General features: G+C 45.1%; 1 protein-coding gene across 9 annotated transcripts in view; it reads right to left on the reverse strand.

The window, feature by feature from the left end:
• KIAA1958 (KIAA1958 ortholog) overlaps positions 1–18516 on the reverse strand; it is an 83172-nt gene that overhangs the window by 60359 nt on the left and 4297 nt on the right. For 6 of the 9 annotated variants that reach the window (XM_064404852.1, XM_064404856.1, XM_064404855.1 and 3 more), the window contains one exon: positions 17944–18072. The exons of 1 other annotated variant lie outside the window; for it this stretch is intronic. The gene's annotated coding sequence lies outside the window, so the exon portion shown is untranslated. Of the gene's footprint in view, positions 1–6043; positions 6176–9590; positions 10025–17943; positions 18073–18516 lie in introns of those variants that run through there. 2 more of the 9 variants (XM_064404859.1, XM_064404857.1) reach the window with 2 other exon arrangements.

Here is an 18516-nt window from a genome sequence, read left to right on the forward strand (position 1 = left end):
CTGGCCATAGACCAAAGTTACCTCCTTCCCTTTGCACAGCATTTTTGTTTACAAAAAAAAAAAAAAAGATTGTTCTCCAGCTTGTAATGTCAGCATTTTCCTCACCTAGCACAGAGCAGAACCCTACATTTTACACCTCACATCCAGTCATCTCCAGCCCAGATCTCCAACCTGTTGAGACGATTTTGAAATTTGACTCTGTGCTCCCATATCTTTGTGTCTCTTTCTGGCCTCATGCTCTGCACAAATGCAATACAGACAGAACTGTGTTATTTTTATACTGTATCATTCAGGAAAATACTGGATAGTGCAGATGCCAGCAGAACCACAGCTCACTCATGCTGTAAGTCAGACACCTTCTGTGCAAGACCTCTCTTTTCTCTCTCATCTGACAATGGAATGTCATGTACATTCCGTCACATACATGTTTAATAGTAACAATAAAAATAAAAATGCATAATGATGAAGTGTATATACCATGCTAGTAGACTACATTATATTTAATATCACAGAATATAGAACATAATTTCAAAATAAAATTATGTTACTTATATGTATTATTGATCTTACATATGTATGTGTATTTAAAAATAAGCATAATTTTATATTTGTATACTATTAATATTTATATATGACACACCTTTACATATTAATAAAATATAACAGCAGCTATTTTGGGTCTCTACTGAAGAACCTATTAAGTGTAATTTACAGTTTGTAAACCACAGTCCTCGACCACATGGAAATTTACACCTGCAAAATAAATGTCTGGGTTCAGGACAGCCATACTATAAAATCTGGGTTTTTCAATTGGAGACAGGGAAGGAGGAGATAATGACCTCAAGCAGGGTAGCAGTCAAGGTCTGGCTTTTCCGGGGCAGCTGTTGTCTTGGCACTGCTCAAACCTGTCTTGGCTTACAGCTAAGAGGTTATTGCCCTGCTCTCCCTGCCCACTTACTGGGTATCCCTTACGGCTGCCCAACACAAGAGGGGTAGGCAAGTGACTCAGATTCGAAAATACCTTTGGCTAGACATGCATTAAAACAACACGGGTAGTCCTTTAATAAGTAACAATTTTATTTGAGGGCGAACTTACAAATGGTTAGTGGCATGAAGGACACCGTTAGCAAATGGCTGTATTCATAAACTTTGCAATAAATGAAATATACTTGAAAGAGCAAGAAAGAGGATGGGGGAAGAGGGAAGAGAAAGAGAAAGAAAAGAGATAGGAAGAGAGAGCGAGAGAGCTCAGTGGTGCTGGATCCAGCCAACGGGGGCCTTTGATATCCTGAGTCCCACACAGTGCAGCTCGCTGTCCTTTTTCACGTTGGTTGCTTCGGGCAACCCCCCTCCACACTTAAACAGGGCGGGGGGCGGCAGCCAATTTATATGTAAATGAGGAGTATCGGGAGTAACAAAGAGATTACAAAGACTTCGGGTCTAGCATAAGGGAGGAACAGGACCGTAGTCACTTTAACATCACTCTATCTTTAATCTGGTTAATTACAGCAATAAGGATCTTCCGGCTGCTCAGGCACACCATCCACTCATCCCATGGAGTGTCTCATCGTGTGGCTCTAGTTGCTTCATTTCATTTCACTTTATTTCATTTGAAATCTCTAATCTACTAGATTATCAGTGGTTTTGTTTTTCTCAGCCTTAACCCCATGAGGTTAGACAGTGAAATTCAAAATTACTAAAACCAGTTGCTGTCAACTTTAAAAATATTTTGAAAAAAAAATGCTGTAGAAAATAATTACATCTTGGAGATCTTTCTTGCCTATTTCTTGGAGATGCAGCTGTTCTTAGATCAAGGAACTGAACAATCAAGCTTTCAAAGTACAGCACTGGTGATGCAAGAAAGCTTCCACTGGACTAGATGAGAAGTAAAGTCTCATGTACATTTGGATATTTGATCACTGCTACATGGTTATGTTCCTGTTTTCAAAAAATGTTAAGATTTTTTTTTTAATGCCTGATTGTCCACTCTGATCAAAGATACTTTACTGAAGATCACAGAGGAAAGCAATAGGGACAGAAAGTGGGACAGGAATCTCTTTCCTCCCCTTATCTCTTCCAGTTATTTTGGGTTCTGTTTGTAAAACAGACATGTAAAATATTTAAGGTATGATGACTGCTTTTAGAAAACAATTGCCTTGAACAATAGAAATAAAAACTTGCAGAAGGTCACAGTACTCACTCAGTGAATACCATTAATCTAACCCTGTGATTCTGCACTTAGAGGCAAAATTTTGTTCCTGAAACTTTTCATAGGACTAAAATCCTAAGATGCCCGAGTCCAACAAAACTCATGGTGTCTCTGAGTGAACAGTCAAGTGAACAAAAGTTTCAGATCCTGCCTGTTGCTAAACACAAACTAAGAAAAGGGAATGAAATGTGAAAGAACTCTTCAGCAATACAAGGACCATGATAAAAACTTACCATGCAGAAAATGTTGAAAATACCTGTAATTGAGGATAGCCCCTAGATCACACAGAGTAATTTCTTAGCACACAATCAGGCAAAGCAGAGGCTCTACAAAGATCAAGCTAAACCCAGGATCTGAGATAGGTACTTTTCCCCATATGATTCTCAGAAGAAAACACATCATAATTGTGTATGTATGACTGCAGCTACACTACAACATATTCTCACCATGCTGAAGGCACTTACTGTTTTGTTTCCTTCTTGAATGCCTAAGTTTGGACAGTCATATGACCAAGACCTTTTATTTACTTCAGGAAAAACACAGATGGTCAGTGGCTAGCCAGGAGTGTCATTAGGGAATCTGTGAGGGGTACTCGCTACCACCGAAACAAGAGAGGACTGACACCCAGTAATTTCTGTCTTGCAAGAGAATTCACCAACCTTACTAGTAAATAAAGTTCATAAATCAACAAATCAGAACCAAGGTCAAGTAAATGAGGATGAAGCAGCTGGGCTCCATTTGTTCTTTTCATTATTCATAGTAAGGTATGTATCTTTTGAGTTCCTTTAACTTATTAAGCAAATCCATAAGGGAAACATTTGATACAAACTAACACTCATTTTAAAATATTTTTCACAAAAAGGGACTAGAAAAGCCAATAAAAATTAGCTTTACTTTTAAGTCACCTTAATCTCACCCTGTTTTGCTTTGCAAAAGAGGTGTGCAGCAATAACCTTTGGAAGCAGAGCCAATGTTCAGCCAGTTACACTTGAATTACCAGATGTGCAACAATCCTCAAGAGGACCAGTTGCCACAGACATTTCTGCGAAAGTGCCTTACAAACAGCAGTTAATTTTCACACCACCTCTGCAAGCCCTGTGTGGATGGGTTATCACTCCCAGAGCACAGATGTGGAAAAACAGTGGCACCGTGGAGATGAGTGCCAAGGTTGGGATTACACTTAAAACATTCAGACCTCTTCTGTCTGCATTTTATGACTAACAGGGAAGGAAGGTAGAGAGGCATAAGGATGGGAGCCTGGAAATACCAAAAGATGTCATTGCTGAAACTCTAAGTTTCCATGGAGCTGCAGTGGGTGGACACTTGGACAGCCAAGTCAAACTGGCACCAGGGCCAGGTTCAGCGGCCTCTTAAGGCAGGTGCAGCTGGTGACTGCCAGGTGTGGACAGCTAAGGCAGTAAACTGCTGCAGCTCTAGGAACTCATGACTATAAATCCATTATCACTGTGTGAATGAAACAGAATTATACTGTGCTTTTGAAACTTTCTGTAAGTTAAAATATAGAAAACTTCCTGGTGTAATACCAACTACCAGTGCACAGATGCATCAGTGCAGGAGCAGTATCAATACATATTTGGTTACAAAAAAACCCCAGCTTGCTAACAATGGCTAGAGAAGTACTTGAGCTGTTATGGTTTCTCCACAAGTTTGAAGTTACTGTCTGAACATCTATCTATTTTAATGGAATACAAAGGAAACCTTCTGCTACATTCTTGAGATGAGCTAGTGACAACTGCAAAAATAGTAACTCCATGATGTATCTCTCTCACAACAGTTTTACACTGCATGTAAGACCACATATCATCCCCTCAACACTTTGTGTTAATACTAAACCACACAGTATCTTTTTGCCAATTCTTTTATCCATTACTTTTCTGGGTGCAAGGTTTTTAAACTACCCTGTTTGTTAGCTTACCTATGAAGGATTTCAAAGAGCTGATAAACTTGAACAAAAGGTTAAAAAATTGCTTTTTGCTTGAAGCCACAGGCAAAAGGGAAAGATGGGCACTGGGCATGATTTAGCCAGGTTGAGCACCAGGCTCAGCACAAGACAGTAGGTGAGTAAATGAACCACGTGATTTCCAATTTTTGTGCGGCTTTAGAAGTGAGCAAAAACAGGTTTGGCCAAACCTGAAAAGACGTTTGAATAATCAGCCTGAGACAACTGACAGATTTGACCCCCAGGGCAATTTTTCCCGGCTTCTGGTAAAGCCAGTCAGTCAGAAAAGGTCTGAAACCATGCACATGGTGCTGTGGGGCTGGCGTGCCCCACAGTGTGGTGCTGGCTGAGGTTATTAGGTTAATTGCACAACCACGTGAGTACAGCCTTGTTGGTCTGAGCTCTGAATTATATGGAGGAGAGCTGAAGAAGCCATGAGAGAAACAGGAACTGGTCATTCCTGACCTGAAAAGACCTTTTGGGGTTATTCTGTTTAAAGGAAAAAAAACCAAAAAAACCAACCAAACAAAAAAAACAACAACAACAAAAAAACAAACAAACAAAAAAACCCAAACAAAAAAAAAGCTAAGGGAAACAAGCCTAGTTCCTTAGCTGAAAAGTTGCCATCCAGAGCAGAGCAAAGGGACGTCATCATTTATTTCATGCAAATTCTCACTGCTGCTATCAAGCACGCTAAGTGCTTAGTCTCATTTCTCTTCAAATCAACAGAAAAATGAAAAACATTACTGTTTGTGCCAGTTCACAGCCAAGCTTTAGCATCTATCACAGCTCTAGCATTGCAACACCACTGGCAGAGGTTGTATTTCTGAGAACGACAAGTGGGGGAATGGCAAAGAAGGCAGTCAAAAGCAAACTTCACCAATTAACAATTCAAATGTTGAAAGCCAGCCACATACAGGGATGTCATTCTTACTGAGTGTATTGTTTTGTTCCGATGACAGATCTTCACTCACTTGAATGGAAATAGCCGCACTCTACATCTACTACTACTGAACTGCCAGCTGTGTTCAGGAGATATTTATAACCATTAATGCTGCAGATGGAAGGTGAGTTTTAATGTATCATAGTTACTCCTCTGGCTGGAGTGTAGCTCTGTGTCTGACAGCTGGAATTGAATTGCAGAAAGCTCAATATATCTCTCCATCGTTTTCACTCTTTTCCTTTGCATGTAACCATCCCTTCCAAGCTTGCTTCTGTTTTCTGGCTTGCCTTATTGCTCCTGCCTCGTCTCGGTAGCAAGCCAAGTTAGTGTGGAGCTGCCTTTCCCAGTGCTCACCCCCACTGTCTGCTTGGGCTGGGGATCAGAGGGACCCCTCGGAGCTCCCCTGCGGGACGTGCCGGGGGCTCGAACCTCAAGTGGGACCAAACCACCCCGCCAGGCACTTGGCCCCCGGCCCCGTTCTCGTTGCAGACCCCTGGGGCCCCAAACCACAGCCCCCAGCGCCTGCCCGCCTCTATTTCAGCCGGGAGCTGGGGGTGGGAGGGGGGCGGGAGATGTAAGGGTCACTTTTCTTTCTGCAGGAGGATGCCAGGCGGGGCGAGGGGCTCCACTCCACTCCTTATGTTGTGACAAACCACGACCCCTCAAGCACCGCTGCCTCCCCCTGTCCTTCACCGGCACGCCCCGTGCAGCCGGGGAGGCACACCGAGCCCCGCCACCGCACCGCGCTCCGCAACAAGGCCGGGGCACCCGTGCCTGTGCCCGGCGGAGCTTCCGAGGGAGCCCCTGGCCGCGCACAAAGAGAGAGCGAGCCAGGCACGGGAGCACCGCCCGCCCCCGCGGCGGGCAGCGCTGCCTGCACACACGCAGCCCCGCACACGCACCCCCGCGGGCGGCCGGGCGGGTCACGTACCTGCAGGTGTCTGTCCGCGGCAGCGCGGGGCGGGGAGCCGTGCTATATCGCCCGTATTGCATGGGGGGATGAGGGCGATATCGCTCGGGGGCTGGGGCGGGGGGGCTGCTCTGCTCCCTCCGCCCTCTTCCTCCTCCTCCTCCCCGCGGTGTGTGTGGGTGTGTGGTACTCCGCGCCGGAGGAGGCAGCGGCGGGCTCCGGCTCCTGTCAGCCACCGGAAACCGGCGCCCGGTCCCCCGCACCGCAGGAAGTGTGCAATGGCACACCCGCACACCGGCCCGGGCTGGCAGCGCACCGCCGGCTGTGTGCCACGGCACACACACACACAGAGCACCGCCGGCTGTGTGCCATGGCACACACACACCGCACAGCACCGCACAGCACCGCCGGCTGTGTGCCACGGCACACACACACCGCACAGCACCGCACAGCACCGCCGGCTGTGTGCCACGGCACACACACACACAGAGCACCGCAGGCTGTGTGCCATGGCACACACACACCGCACACGCACCCCATCCGGCGGTGCAGCCCAAGGCTGGGCACAGCATGGGACCTTGAGGGACGCCCAAGGGACACCTGCCCCTCCCGGGGGAATTAAGAGGGTTGGAGAGGGAGTCGCCGTGCCCCTCTGTAGAGAAACAGGCAACAGGAACTGCCTTCCCTGCGTTGCCGTGGGCAGGAGTGAAAACAAGGAGAGATGCATGCATGTGAAAGGGGGATGACACGCTAATGAGCACGTTCTTAGATGACATAAAATAATGTAATTCTCATTATTCTGGTGGAGGTCTCCTGACTTGCAGCATCTCACCTACTCAAAGTGAGTGTGTCCAAACAGCTGCTACTCCGTTGTTTTGTGCAGATACAGAAACTGCACAAAACTGCAATATACTGTTACTTTTTTTCTTTTTTAAATAGGCATCTGCCATGACCTGTCAATATCATGTGGACTGTATACATATACATGCACACATCTGCACACATGCTGTGCCTGTGTGTAAGACAATAAAAACTGCAATTTTTGTTTTGTGAAAACTTTCTTAATTTGCTTGCAACTAGAGACCCTATCGGCAACATTGCTCATATAGGGATTTTTTTGCAATTAATCACAGGACGGCTCACTGTGTGCTTGCAGCATTTTCTCGGGTGTTGGTTCTCCCACAGTAAGCAAGGCACATGCCAAAGCAAACTTTGCTCATCTCCTCAGTTGGGCTTTTTTTACCCTGCATCACTCCAGAAGGAGACAGGCCTGGCTATCAGCCTTCTAAGCTGTCTACTTCATGGCCCAGAGGTTTTCTTTCCTCATCTTCCTTATACCAACATTTGCAAAACTTGAATGGGCTAACACATGCTTACTAGCTATGATGGCAACAATGCTTACACAAGAGTATAATGGAGGAAATCTGGAAGTGTATTCATGCCAAAAGCAATGCTCTTTCCAGATTTGCCTGTGAGGGAGCAGGGGAGTTTGGTAGCAGCATTAGCTTTGCCTAATGGGAAGATTGCCATCCCTTCTGCTATTGTTATTTTCAGTAGGGTGTCATGGTCATGGTGCTGCTAACAGCAGCAGTCTACAATACTTAAATAATTAAGATTTCAGTAGTAGACTCCTAAAGATGAAGAACCATAACAAAAGGAGTAATTATTCCAGGGGGAGGAGGGAGAATCTGCCTCCATCTGTCATGATCAAATCCATGACACCCTGCTTTCACATCTTGCTTTTAAAGCAGGGACCTGTAGTCAAAGCACTGGCAACATTACGAAAAAGACCACAACATTCCTGGACTCTGCTGTGCCCAAAAAGTCCTTCTAGGGACAGGAATGGTCTGATTTTCAGGAAAATGCCCCCACAGTACCATACAGGCCATCAAACACTCCTCATGGGTCAGAGGCTGCACGGGTTGTATTGGTTGAAACCAGTGCCCTGTTTGCCTCTACGATGGGGCTGCTCAGCTGTCTTTTCAAGACCAAATTGTTACACTTTCACAAACAACAATTAGGAATTCCTGAAGAGGAATGCCTTCCAAACAAACGCTCCTCATCTCTGGGAGTCCTATAATCAAGCACATCATCTGCAGTCAGGAAGCAAAGGGGGCTTGCTCTTCACTATTGGTCTTCAGTCTTGATACTCCTTTGCATTCTTTTTCTTTGTTCTCTACTTCTCTCGTGCTCTTCAGTGGAGACAGGACAAAGCCTCCCACCTTCTCCCCCACCTCTTTCTTCTCCTTCTTCTCTTCTTCAGTGTTAGGTCACATCATATGCTCAGTCAAAGAGCTCAGCTAAGCCTAGAACAGCATCACCAGCACCTCAGCACAGAATTGCAGTTCTGGATGAGTTTGTTTTAGCTCACTGCCTGTGTTAATGATTGCACTGTGAGGGCAGCAATTGTGTGCACTGATGTTCCCAAGCAAGCAAAAAAGGTTTTCTCCTGGAAGGAAAGCTGCTGCTATTGACCCAACAGGACTGTGCTGGCTGCTGCAGGGTGGACAGACAGAGGGACTGTCCTGCCTCTGCAAAGCCAAAAGACTGCTGTGGTGAGGGGTTATTGCTGGCCATTTCTCCTCCTATTCATCACTTGGAATAAAACACAACCAGGCAGACATCTGACTTGGTTGGTGTGGACACCTGCTGGAGCCCCTCTTCATAGATGGTCCACATGTCCAGGTAAGGCAGCAGGGTACTGTCTTTAATGCAGTGGGCTGAGAAAGAAGGTGTATCACATCCTCATCCCAGAACTAGCATGGGCTTTATTCTGTAACTTCTGACAATTCCCTAACCCATGTGCTGTGACCCTTCACCGGCCACAGCAGCCTGTGTGGCAAGGGTGAATTGTCTCACTCCAGATGCCAGTGCCGGGAAAGCTAGGGCTCATGGTGCTCAGTGGAAGCACACGCTTCCAGTACTCCCAGGCAGCCTGCCATCCCACTAACACTCATGCCACCAGCAGACCAAAAACAATGGGCAAAAGCATCCCAGATCCCACAAGTACTGATCCATCTGCAGAGAAACACTGGCTGTGAAATAGGGTGTACAAGCTGCCACAGAGGAGGGAGAGGAATCACCATCCTCCTGTTTGGGAACACCTGACTGTCTGCTTGAAGAGAGGCCCAAAGCTCCTGGTAAGTGACAGTGACATCAGAGCAGAGATTATAGCACCTCGCAGAAAACTTGCAGGCACCAAGTGACCACATGGCTTTGTTGTGAGCTGCTCAGCTTCCCCAGCATCCCTCCAGCACCACGCTGGTCAAGCAGAAACAGAGCAAATCTTGGGTTTTCCCAGGGATGTTCTCCATGAGATAAGATGTGCACCGACAGGGTCTGGGCTGATTCCCCTTTTGTTCAGGGGACATGTGTGCTGGATTCTGCTGAGTGGTTTGTTTCTGCTGCCCAGCTCTGCCCTTCTTTTGACTCAGGCAGCAAGGAAGCTGAGTCACATCCCTGCAGTCTGTGCCCTGGCCATGCTTGCTCTCTCCTACCCAGCTAAGCAGGGTGTGCCAGCACCCACACAGACTCTCCCTCAGCCCCCACCACCAGTCATGAGCCTGACCTGGTGCCAGAAGCTTTGCCAGCTGAAACACAGAGGTGAAACACCACTCCATGTGAAATCCCTCAGCCCTCACAGCAGGAGGAAACCTGGCCTGGGAGAAAGACAGATGCAATCAGAAAATACTTCTGATTTTAGCAGAAAGCTGGCCATACACTAAGGACCTACCACTAGAGTAGCTGGGATGAGAATGAAAAATGAGAAAGGCCAAGAATGGTCTGTTTTACCAGCTGTAGGTTTGAAATCAGAACTGATTGTGTCACAGGAAGAAGGGCAGGATCCAACCACTGCCACAACAGGCTTTTTTTTTGCACAGCTCCCCACAGACTGCTATTAGCATGTCTGCACCAAGGGCTGCTCATCATGGCTGGAACCAGCTGAATGCAGATCACAAACTAGTTTTTACAGGCGTGTTTCTCAGAGGAACCTGTGCCTAACCAAATTAGCTCCTTCTGTACAATAAATTAAGCTGGAACCACTTTTGAGTCAGAAAAAAATTCCTAGCTCAACCAGTATCTCCCTGGAAAAGGCATCCCCTTGAAAAAGCAGTATGAGTTAAAAGATTCATCTTCCTTTCTAGACTTCATTTTTCATGACCCAAGCAAGACATTACTCCATCAGTTAGCTGGAACATGGAGAGAGTAGTATCTGTAATGAGCCAGAAAGCCCTAGAAGAGCTCAGTGCCTGGCCAAACCTTGTGGTGTCCCACAGTGCCTCTTCCTCCTCTGTAACATTGTGAGGGAAGCCTGTTTCAGGCAGCCTTCCAACATGCAGGCAGACAGCTGGTTCTTCACTGAGGCTTCCTCTACCTCAACATCTGTTGCAAAGGAATGAGCACCAGAACTCTGGAGAGCCAGCTTCTCATCCCAAAAGACTGTGTGTCAGTCTGGAACACTGCAGTCCCCTCTCAGAGAAGTAAGCATAAGCTAGACCTGCCTGACCGACACACTTCTCTGGGTGAAAGGGCTTGGTGAGAAAGAGGTGTCTGCAAGTCAGTATTAATGGGCTGGTTAGACATCGTGGGGCATGGGTGCTCTTGAAGGGCAGAGCAACAGGTGGGTCTGTGGGGCAGTGCAGCTTACAAACACCCAGCTGTGAGGACTCAAGGTCAATGACAGAAGGTGGGTGGCAGTTTCCTCCATGACTGCAGGAAGACAAATGGTCTGCCTTGCAGAGAACTGGTGTGACGAGTGGAGTTGGGGTATTACACCACACACCTGAGATACTGGTGGTTAGTAAATAAGGAGTCCTTCTCTCATGACTGGGCAGAGGGCTTTGTATCCCTGTGTTTTCACTAGCAATGTAGCAGAGCTGCACTGGTGTAGGCAGGGTCAGAATGAAAGCCATCAAGCACCTCTTCAGACACCAGCCTTCTGGCCCTAAACTGGTATGCTGATATTGGGAAGTTCCTTGGAAATTGCAAATAAATATGGAAGTGAATAAGTTGCTTGTCTGTGGAATTGTTGGTTTTGGGGTTTTTTAGGTTTTTTGTACAAAACACTGGAACTGTAATGTTTGAAAAGCAAATTCATTTACTAAGGCAAGGCAAAGCAGCATCAAAACATGATTCATTTGTTTAAGAGTGGTCCTTAAAGAGGAAGATCAAGCAGGCAACTTCTCCCTCACATGCCACAGCTTCTCTTTAGGTAAGGAAAGTTTTTTAAAGCAAAATCTGTGAAGTATCATATCTGCATTCCTGGAACATTTGTAATTAAATACACACACTACTTCAAAGCAAAGCACAGCTGGTTAATTTGCCCTTCACCTACCTGCCACCCAAAAATTACTTGTGGGGGCACTACATGATGCCCTAATCATGATGCCCATGATTTCATCACTTTTGGAGAAGATTTCAGAAAAAACTCACTTTTAGTAACCATGGTCCTTCAGTTCTGTTGGTCATTCACCATAGCATGTAGTAGCACCCCGCTCAGCAGTATTTCAACACTTGTAATCCTGCTTTTAAAACTGACCTGACATCCCTGTTCTGTAGGTCAGAAACAAGGGCACTACAAGGATCCACAAGAGAGGAAGTCATTTTTCATTTTGGGACACAAACGGGACACAAGCCCTCAAGGACTCTGATTCAAACAGGAAAGCTTGAGGAGACTGGTCTTCTGCTCCAGCCACCTGGATTATTGGCAATCCCTCTACTGGATTGCTAGGATACATGTAGCAAATACTGCTCCTGGCAATACCAGGGCAGGGCAGACTTACAAAGGTGCAGGAGCAGGCATTTTTCCGGTCACATAGCTAACACCAGCTGAATTAAAAGGGGTGACCAGGCAAGGAGTGTCCCAAGCTTGTTTCTGAAGTAGAAGGTTTTGTGGGACAGCCTGAGGAGTAGGTATTCAGCTATCACAGTGCACTGTAAAGGTTTTGTCTTTTTCCAGCAATCACTGATTACCAGAAAACTCCTACCCTTCTCAAACTCTCTTTGGAGGTTCAACACCCAGCCTATAGCACATATGAGGGCATGCTTATTTTCCTTTGGAGATCCTGAAGGAACGTGGGGGAGTAAGTACCAGTAGTAAAGACCACCCAACTCAGAGTCACTGGATTTGTTATGACTGCAGCTATTCATCAACTCTTAAAAAAAAAAAAAAAAAAAAAAAGAAAACCAGCACAACAAAATGCCTAACTTCAGGTCAGGGCTACGATCAAAGTGAGTTAGAGTGTGATTGATTAAATGCAAAGCAGATAACAGCTTATGAAAACTTAGAGACATAGTAATGCCCAGTAAAACCACCCAGCCTTTAGGTCACTTCTAAATTTTTCATACCCTCTCTGGGGCAGCTAACAAACTGGCAGAAGAAAACCTGTTAGTTTTTTCCACTGAGAACCTCAGATTGTCATGTTAGGCAGCCAGCTTTCCTTCACATGTGCATGATGCTGAGGAAAGCAGTGCAGACATCACAAGGATACTTCACATGTACACCCAAGCATATCAGAGAAGAACTAACTTTCTTCTGGTCATTCCTTCGTTGGTTTTGTTACTAGGCTGCAACTAACAATTAATGTTAACACAGAAAAAGTATATGAAGATCACCAGGTGCCATTGGAAATTCTATACTGTTTCATGAGAGGGCTTGAAACACCCTTGAGAATCCAGTCTGTGTGTATTCAGAGTTGTGACCATATAACTCTGTTTTATGTTAAATTCCTGTGGGTTTTGGTGAAACAGGATATATCTGTGGCAACAGCAGGTGAATGTCAGCTCTTGGATGAAATACACAGGTAAAGACGAGAAATTTAAACAAAAGCCCACATAATTACTATAGAAGAAGTGTATAATAACAGCTAAACAAGAAAGCCACTTGAAAGCAAGCAGGAGACTTAGCACTACAAATGTGTGGTAGTTATATCAGGGAGATTTGTCTGAACATACTGTGTGTAATTTCTCTATATAGGATACGTACATTGGGCTTTTTCTGTCTAAGAAATCATCATGCTTGGTCTCCAGCCTGTGGCCTCAAGGATTATCTAATGTTTACCTTTAAAACACAGAGAGTGGGTTTAAAACATAACTGGATCACGCCCTTCACCCACCCACACTGCTAGCTGTGAGTTCCTGGGCTCACAAAATGGGGGTGGCTCTCTGCAAATGGCATATGAAGGCTGTAGCAGACCCACAGTGCATCCATTTCTATTCCCCTCAACGCTGGGCTGTGAGGGCAGAACTCCTATTTTACAGGGTGCCTTAAGGAGCTCACAGTGCAAACACAAGATGGAGAGTGTGGAAATCTTTGCAATGACAGAACTGGAATCATGCAGGAGCTGAGATGTGGTTCTACCTCAGAAATCCTGGGGCTATTTCTAGCCTTTCATGCAGTTGCCCACCTGCAGCAGGCTAACAACAAAGTCTCATATGTTGTGTCTTTGGGAGGCTCTCCTTTTCTTCAAAGAAAAGAAAATAACAGCGGAGAAGTTTGTAAATGTGAATATGGGGCATTATTTACTTAAGACATCTGACTGTCACAGAAGCATTTATTCCTCCAGAAAAAAAAAACCAAAACCAACTGAGCCAGTGTTTCCTTCCAAAGTTTCTGGGTTGAGGCAACCATGGTATTATTTTCGTCCCTCCCTTTTTGGCCTGGAAAATTTCAAAGTTTGACAGACCTGTTTCGGTGAATAGATGTGACCTAGACACTGCTTTTACAGTAAAGTCTAGATCTCAAAATTCCCCTCTATCATATTCAGTTGTTTAGTAGAAATAGTAAGGTATGTATAAAGAAATAGCTGACAATATCCTTCTGGAGAAAATAATATAAGTGATGTGAAATATGTTTCTTGGTGAAAAAAATCCATCACACTGATTTTGTGTTATTTGTTCACCCAATACTACATCTCACACAAACTCACAATCAAAGTTGTGACAAAGATCATGATTGAAGATAATGGTAATGTACTTATCCCCCACCCTGCTAGAACTTTAACCACTGCTGAAAAGTTCTGCTTTCAGAATTGTTGCTCATGCCATGCAGCTCCTATGAGTGGGAGAAAGTGAGAACAGGTAAACAAGCTCAAAATTACTGCTCATATTTAAGAAATTTGATAGAACCCACTTTTCCTTCCTTGCTTCACTTTCTCATGAGGTAATCATAAAGCTTGAGTTTAACTGTGCAATGTCAAAAGAGTGTGCACACTTTTCTGCCTCCTTGGTTGTTAGGTTCTAATGTGCAGGCTTCCCAGTCCAACATTGTGATCACAATTTCTTTGCAAAAGCTGTCTTTTAGCACTAAGTAGCAAATGGCAGGCATGTAAACTGCTGCACACAGACATGCACAAGTGATGTCACCTTTGCAATGCCAAGTGCCTTCTATGCCCGTTCAGGGCTCAGCTATCACTTGCAGCCCTTCAGCCTTCGACCCAAGCTGCTGTGTCAGTCTTTCTCCCTTCTCCTTCCTGTGCTGTTGCCCCGGCCTTCCACTTGCAAATCTCAGTAGATTCTCATAGACAGCCATTGCTCAAAGTCTGAGAATTTCATCTTTCTTCCCCTCATGTTTCCTATCTGTTTTGTAACTTTAGTTTGTATTAAGGGGAGAAGCAAGAGTTAGAAAATAGAAAAGTAGATAATAATAATGTAAAAGACCCGTAAGCATTACCAACCATAAATATGCACAAAGTGGAGTGACTCACACACACCACTGTGACTGCTTAAATGTGATCCTGTCAGCACTGACAGCATAATACACAGGAACAGTCAAGAGGTAGCTTGGCTGGCTTCTAATGCCAAGGGCAGAGTTGACAGAGGAGAAAGCCTGACAACAATAATTACAGTCACCTTCCTCATCTTCACTGCTTGCTGAATCTGAAAGGACACTCTTCTGGCAGCCACATTGCTTCATTACTTGGCTGGATACTTGTCAGGCACTTCCTTTTCTTTCTATTCTTTTTCCCCTACAGTAACTTCAAGTTGAAGTGTGGACCCCATTGATAAAATTCTGTGCAGGTAAACCTGTCTCAAGAGGTGTGATTATTCTGTCCCCAGAGGGTTGGCAAAGTCTTATTTTCAGTCCCTAGTAGAAATGGTGGGAAGCAGAGCTACAGGCCACCCTAGTAAAAGATACTGACTCTATGTATTATTGCTTGAGCTAGTTATATTTAGTTAATTAGAGCTTAACTTTGCTACACAAAGCACCATGTTATTCCAGGACAGAATGATGCATAGAACTAAGATTAAGCAAGACACCATTATATAGACTATATGCATTACATGGACATTATATGGACATTATATAAAGATTCACTGGATTTGATTTTTGTCAAATTTTAAGCATTCATGCTAACATTCTTCCAAACCAAGTCTCTCTCCAAAATATTAGGCTCACTGGTTATTTCAGTGGTTCAAATAAATATGACAAATTTTTGTCATATTTATTTGAACCACTGAAATAATCAGTCCTGGTGCTCTGTCATCTAGAAGTGCACACCTTACCTCATTCCTGCTCTGGAGCAGGGACTTTAGACCAGGAATGAGGGAAGGGAGTTAAGAGGCTGCAAGGCACAGACACAGATTTTTAAGTTGCTGCAAATCTGCTTATCTCACCCGTGCTTTAAGCAGAAAAGGATCTTGGAGCACTTTGGCGAGTCTAGCCCCTAACCAAGCGTTTCGCAGGGCGGGCAGCAGGGCAGGCTTGGCAGCGCCGCAGGCAGCCCAAGGCAGCCCAAGGCAGCCCCGCTGCGGCGTGCTGCCTGCTCCCTCTGCTGGCACCGCCTGCTCCACACCCCGGCCGGGACCTGCAGCTGCTGAACCGGCGGAAGGGAAGGCGTCTAACAGAGCCCTTGAGCACAGGGGGTCACATTTCCCCCGCAGTACGACGAGCCATCAGTCCTGCTCACGCATGTCAGCAGCCTGCAGATCGCGTCTCTCTTATGCACATCTTGGAGACGTTCTCTTCATTTATCACCACCCAAAAACCCCATACCTTTCTCTCCAGTTATTCACAGTAGCAAAACAGTCAGGTTTTTTTAGTAATTTCATTTTTATGGGCCTCAAAATCTGTGAAGTGAGCAATAGAGTAAAAACAAACACACTTTTGACCTCATGTAAAAATCCTTTGCAGAAAGCATATATCTGCAATAATTCCTCTACTATAGCATCCATTGTAGGTCTTGTCTTAACAGTGCACAGTGGACTTTTTCAATAGTTCAAGATCGTCAGGCTTTTAAAATAACGTGTGATAGGGATGGTCAATTCATACAAGCTTTGTGAAACCAGTACAGGGCAGAAAAACACTGTTTGTCCCCCAGTCAGAGGAAAAGTTAGTGCTGACTTCAGCTCTTACAGTACACTGGAAACACGCTGTGCATCTCCTAATCATGGAATAAGAACTCATATCTCCTTAGACATCAGGTAATTTAAAGATGAGAAAACATGATAAGAAATAAAGTTCTCTTGGGTTTGCATCTCACAGTGATATAGGACAGGTTGCAGTCAAAAAAAAAAAAAGTGAAAATTAAAAAAGCTGTTCTTGAAACACGAGAATTTTGGGACATAATTGTTTCTTTAAGCTTTTCATGAAGTTATTTTAAAACGCCATGTTTGCTGTTGGGTATTATAATCACCCTGAGTTGTGACTTCTGTAGCAATTACAAAATCTATTGATCTTATACTGCAGCAGCAAAAAATGAGGACTGGTGTTTTAAAATAGCATTGTAGTTACATAAGAAAGACCAGTATTCTGCTAGTGTTCAAAATTTAACTATAGCAGCATCTTTTCCAGACTCAATGTTAGCAACATATCACCTTTAATACCAGAATTTCCCGGCATGAAAGCCATGAATAGCTTTAGCTCATCTAAAATGAAGAAACAGAATCATCAGAAAATCAAAATTACCTAGACTGTGCATAGGAAAGAGTAATATCCCTAGAGGAAGATTTTTGAGTGCTTTAGAAATTCTCTTGGAATATACTTCATAGTTGTATCCATGTGGTAAAAACACTAAATGGAATCTGTGATTAAATCTCATACACTTCCATTATCTGAATATAACAAAGAATTTCCATATATCTGTGTCCATCTATATTGGACAATATTGAAACACCTTGCCATAAAGGAGGAGGCAGATGAATTGAAATAGAATTTACTTTTCCATCTGTAAAAAAACATTTCTGAGGGCTTGATTACAATGATTAACTTAATGGATAACTTTTTTTTCATTATTAATCTGTTCTCTTCTGACTCCATTTTGAAGTGTTAGAAAAGGTTTGGAGCTGTTTTGAATAGTGATACTTGTAGAAGTCACACTTATAAAGAAGAGTAGCAATTTAACATAATGAAAGCTCTGACATTGCCTCCTGTCCACTACTACTTAATCAGTAAATACATTTTCTGGAATGAGAAAACACTCTGTAAGAAGAGAAAATTACATCAGATGTTGTATCCTGTTACTTAATAAAATTATTAGATTATGACTGATTTAACTAAGACAAGACCATATGGCTCCAATCTCTCAGGGGAGATGATACAAATCAGGTTATATTCCTACCAAGTCCTCCTGGTACAAGTAGTGCACATTTAGGAGATGCGGCTCAGACCTGCACAGAGCACAAGTCCAACGCATTGACTGGATTCCTTCTGAAGATACACTGGCTGCTAAAATGTCAGTAACTGGTTATTAAAGCACTGTAACCTTTTGCACTCTTCCTATTCATGGGATGCAGGAGTGCTGAAAAATCCAAGCAGTTCTTGCCTGCACTCTCCCCCGAGCCACAAAAAGCTGAAAGCTCCTCCAACCCCAGATCACAAAGCAAGAAGCCACTCTACTCCCCTGTCAGCAGAGGTTTTTCTGGGACAGCTCTTCTGGCTTTCCCGGTACCTGTGTCCCTTGTAAAAGGCCTTTGTCCCTCACCTGTGAACATCTTCACAAAGTCGGCACTCGACATGCTCATAACCACATCAGCTGTCACAGGAGGCTTTCCGAAGCCAGCGCTCCCACCCTTGGTCTTCAGGTCAATATACCAAGTGCCTCCACCATCGCCTGGACAGAGAGTGAAGCGAGGTGAGAAGGCAGCAAGGACTGCCGTGCCCTCCCTCTCCCTTGCCCCCGCCAGACGGCCGCGGCCGTGTGCGTTTCAGGGGCTCCGTGGCAGCCGCACGCTGGCGGGGGCTCTGCAAGGAGTCACCTCTTGTCCTTGTGACGCCCCGAGCACCACGGGCAGCAGAGCCCAGAGGCTGCGCTTTGCTCTCGGAGCTGGAGGCAGCTGGTGCCTCTGCCTGGCCCCGAGAGCGCCCTGTCCGTGGGCACAGCAGCCCGTGCGGGCGGCGGCGCCGGGACAGAGGCTCCACGCGCGGCACGAGGGACAGCAGCTCCCGGGGTCTGCTCCAGCGGGCACGGAGCAGGAGCGCCGCACAGGATGGAGAGCAGCTGCTCTGCTTCGGCACCAAAAGTGTTCGTGTCTGAAAACACCCGGTGCCTTTTGCC

Source organism: Passer domesticus, chromosome Z (assembly GCF_036417665.1).
Source record: "Passer domesticus isolate bPasDom1 chromosome Z, bPasDom1.hap1, whole genome shotgun sequence".
In the NCBI taxonomy this organism is placed as follows: Eukaryota; Metazoa; Chordata; class Aves; order Passeriformes; family Passeridae; genus Passer; species Passer domesticus.